The 4,587-nt window shown below is 30.8% G+C and overlaps 1 long non-coding RNA gene across 2 annotated transcripts; it reads left to right on the top strand.

The window, feature by feature from the left end:
- Nucleotides 1-1,917: 1,917 nt before the first annotated feature.
- Nucleotides 1,918-4,225, top strand: LOC107921177 (uncharacterized). Of its 2 annotated transcripts, XR_001690961.2 has the most exons (4): nt 2,216-2,459; nt 2,547-2,893; nt 2,968-3,030; nt 3,223-4,225. It is a non-coding gene; the product is annotated as an uncharacterized lncRNA (long non-coding RNA). The 2 variants fall into 2 exon arrangements; XR_005909558.1 differs by having other exon boundaries at nt 1,918-2,459; nt 2,968-4,114.
- The last annotated feature ends 362 nt before the right edge of the window (nt 4,226-4,587 follow it).

Genomic DNA, 4,587 nt, shown 5'->3' with positions numbered 1-4,587 from the left:
ATTGCAAGTGCTAATAGTGAGGTTTGTTTTACTTAAACAATTTCGTGTTTAGTGTTTGTGATTGATTCTACAACGATGCGCACACGAAACTATTTAAATAAAACAAATTTCATTGTTGACACTCGCAATAGAAACAATTCTTAGAGACAATATTTTTATATGAATTTATAATCTAAATATACTAATAGATGAAAATTAACTCCCTTTTCATTGCTATGGTCACCTTTAACCCTGGTAACAAAAGTAAAAAATCACATTTAACTCGAGGGCAGTGGGTTGGAACAAAAACCACAATTCAACCTAATGGCAATGGGTCAAAAACCATTAATCTAGTTCAATAATGGCATGGTTGAAACTGATTTCCAAGCACAAAATACATGTCGACATGACCAATGCTTAACACCCATTGGCAAGGTTGGAACATAATATATGAGGAGAAAATATATTTCTTATACAAAAATATAAATTGACGGCATGTTTTTTTAGAACACACTTTATACTAAAATATAATTGATTACCATACATATATCAAAGGGGTAATATCCAATAACATATTTCTCAAAAAATAATCACATAATCCATTTTAAGTATATAAAATATAATACTTAGAGAACATTGTAAATTTAAAACCATACTAATATGCTTAACCCAATTTTTCATAAAATATGGTAACATATCATATATTTCATAAATAACATAGACCATTTGAAGCTAATTTTTTGGGAATTAAACACTAAAGGAATTTCGAGTCACTTGGTCAACTAAATCGACACTGGAGCAATCACAAATCTCCTACTAGCCTAAATTTAAGAACTAAACTTGAAAATTAGAATTCAATCAATAAATTAGAAGCCTAAAAGGTACCGTTTTCTGTGATAATCCTAATACATTTTAGTTGTGTGGCAATCCCTTTAACAAACTAAGATACAATTGTACAATTTAACAAAATCATCTTTTTACCTTGAATGCAAGTAAAATAAATTTACTAAACTACATACATATATATAAGAAAATTCAATAAATTAATAAAACTCAATTAGTATGGTTTCCAACCAAATAATATGTATTTAAACTAAAAATATTTTAAAAAACAATTTAAAACTAAAATTTCAAAATTCTAAATTCTAAACTTCATGATTGTTTGGCTTACTTGAAGCTGTTCAAACTCACAGTTTATTTGATATTTCGACAACGTAAAAACATGAATTAGGAGATTAAATGTATTACAAAAACTTAGAAACTTTTTTTGTCAAAATCAGTTGCCAAAAACTCAAATTTCGAAAATCAAAACATAAGAAATCATCACAATATGCCCAAATATTTTTCTGGGTTAACAGTTTCAACTAACTTACTATGGAGCCTCGTATTTCTTAGCACAAGAGTCATATGACCTAGATAGTAATACCAAATGAAAGTAAAAACTTTGTACTACCAAAAAACATCTAAATTTCAAAACAAATGAACACATATAGACAGATTTTTAGTGTGTCAAAGCCAACTACTTGAAACTGCCAAGACCCACAAATTAGAAACTTCAAAAATTAGTCTCCTAATTTCCTCAATAGAAATTGATGCCACACTTACCATTTGAAGGATCTTGATGAAAACTTTCATTTTTCGTCAATAATATAACGAAAATCTCATCGAAATTTGACAAACTATAAATCTAATCCAAATAAACTAGATGAGTTTTAAGAAAAATAATTTAAAACACGAAGATTTCAACAAATCTAAACCAAAACTCACCTTAACCATTAAAATCCAACATTGAATTGTAATTCCTCTTCCGTAGGGTTAGCTTCTCCCAAATTGTCAAAATCATTGACTAAGAAAAATATCTATAAAATACACAAAGTTGGGCTTATAAAAAAATGAACTAATAGACCACATAAATAATACTCAACTGAAAATTATGTAATACTTTTTTGAAAATTAGACACAAACTTTCAAGAGACCATTATAATAAAGAATTCATCTATCAACAATATTTAGATGTTACTAGAGGTGATCATGGGCCGTGCGGCCCGGTCCGACCTGACGGCCCGCCCGAAATATGCTAAGTTTGGGTAAAAATATAGGCCCGAAATATGAGCTTGGGTAAAAAAATAGGCTCATTTAGAAAACGGGCCGGGCCTCGAGTAAGATTTTTTTGGCCCGGGCCCAGCCCAAAAATAATATTTATTTTTTTATTTTTTTAAACATTTCTTTTTAGTTTGCTTCCCCACTCCCCAGGCCATTTCCCCCCATTTCCCCACAAATCCCTACTGCCCGACTGAAAAGAAATTTTTTTCTCAACCTTCACCTCCGGTCCGGCACCAATCCAGTGAATCCACCTCCAGTCCTCCACCGATTCACCTCTGGTCGTCCATGGACCACGGCTCCACCCATTTCCCCCATTTCCCGTTTCCCCTCTTCCACAAATCCCTAACCCATGGCTCCACCCATTTCCAAAATCAAAGGTTAGTTTTTTTTATTATTTTTTCTTTCTCATGACTATGTTAAATTTCTTGGGGTTTTGCCATTTTGTGAATAGTTAAAATTTTTAGGGAAAGCGGTCAATGTCGGATCACATGAACGAAGCAGTGAATTATATAAAACATTTGGAGAAGAAAGTCAAGGACCTTGATGCTAAAAGACATGAACTGAAGAGAGTGTCTGACTTAGCAAGTGTTGGTTCAAGAACCAAACCAGCTGCTGCTTCAATTTCACATCATTGTTTCATAATCCGACCATGTTTGATAGGTATTGAGATCATGTTCCGTTGTGGCGTTGAAGACTAAGATTTGTCTTCATCAAGAGTGTTGGTTGTTCTTGTTGATGAAGGACTTCATGTTGTTAGTTGTTTTTCTACCAAATCAGAAGAATTTTGTTTCATAGTACCATCCAAACCGAGGTGGGTTTTGTTTTGTTTTTTGTTGAAAATAATGTTAGGGTTTTGTTTTACTCATGGAATTTCATTTCATACAGGTTAATGATCCGACAAGTGTTAACATATCAAGGCTGCAACAGAAATTACCCCAATCTAGTGAAGTAACTAAAAATTAACCATTTATGTATCATTTAGGTTTCGTAGGAATTTGATCTTTTCACCATTGGCTTATATATATATATATTGACTTACTGCAGTGTTGGAGTTTTAATGAACATCAATGGAAGGAGACATTGTTTTTATTTGGAAAATATGTGTATAATAATTTTTTTTCTAACTAAGCTTCTTTGCAGGATTGTACTGCTTCATCTTATAAGACCCAAAATGAAAGTGCCAAAGGTAGCAACTTGGTTGGTAAGGTCAATGGTAAGTTAATATATAGATACTGCATTATTTTTTTTAAAAGTATACATGCATAAAAGTTTCTGTTTGTTGGTTTTTGATAACGATATTGTTGGGAGGGACAATTATAAATCATGAAAAGATTAGTACCCATGGATCGCATAGTGGTCATGGAATAACTAGTGATTACACCGAAAAGTTTCTCTTTAGTTGATTTGAACCTCGAAAGGATTAATCCCCTAAAAGAACGTAAAACGGTTATAAGAGATACTTTGTGGTTGTCCCGAAAAAGTTTCTCTTGATTTGGAGCAATACTTAGAAGCTTCTATAGGAACTTAATAGAAATATGAGTTGTGAAGTGCTTTTGTTGATAGTGTTTTAGTGAATGAACTCAATGCTCCTGCTAGTTTTATACGTATGTTTTCAATTAATTTAACTTTGCTGGCGACATGTCACATTTTACCCATCATGAAAGGTTATTCAGTGAGTTGCAAGATGTTATTTGTTAAAATTATTGTTGTTATATTTATGTTTTTTTATAGTATGTTCACAATATGCTCCATTAATTAATATTGTATTTGCTTATAGACCATCACTTACATTATAGTAATTATGTATATGCAGGTGTATATAGATATATATATATTTCATCAGTAACTTGAATAATGGGTTAATGTGTGGTGCCGCCAGCCAAGCTAATTAATTGAATACGCACTTACTGTACATACGTACCTATATATAAATATATAGTATATGTATAGGAGCCATAAGGATCTTGTGTTGTTTTGATATTCCTCATCTATGATCTATTTATTCATGAAAATTAAAAGAAGGTTCCAAGTACATGCTTTGTTGTTATAACAGTGTAAATATAAGTTTGATCTATTGTAGTTAAATAACTAGTTTATTATACTGTTTTAATATACTTTTTTAGTATACTGTTATAAATATACTGTTTTAATATAATGTTTTAATATATTGTTATAAATATACTGTTTTAATAAATTGTTTTAGTATACTGTTATAAATACTACACCTTAATTATTAATGTAATATACTGGTTTAATATACTGTTATAAAATTTGTAATATACTGTTATAAAATTAGTCAATGTTTGAGTTTGTTCTTCAAATAAGCAATCTTATTTTATTTTTTGTTCATTACATACAAAGAAAATATAAATTGATATTTGATATAATTTTAATAACAATTAATTTTAAGTAAAAAAATAGGCCTTTGGCTATATTTTTTTCCCGGGCCGGGCCTGGACAAAATCTTAGACCCATATTTTGGGCCGGGCCAGAGCCGGGCCTAAG

Source organism: Gossypium hirsutum, chromosome D01 (assembly GCF_007990345.1).
Source record: "Gossypium hirsutum isolate 1008001.06 chromosome D01, Gossypium_hirsutum_v2.1, whole genome shotgun sequence".
Lineage (NCBI taxonomy): Eukaryota > Viridiplantae > Streptophyta > Magnoliopsida > Malvales > Malvaceae > Gossypium > Gossypium hirsutum.
This window is presented reverse-complemented; position numbering and strand designations above follow the sequence as displayed.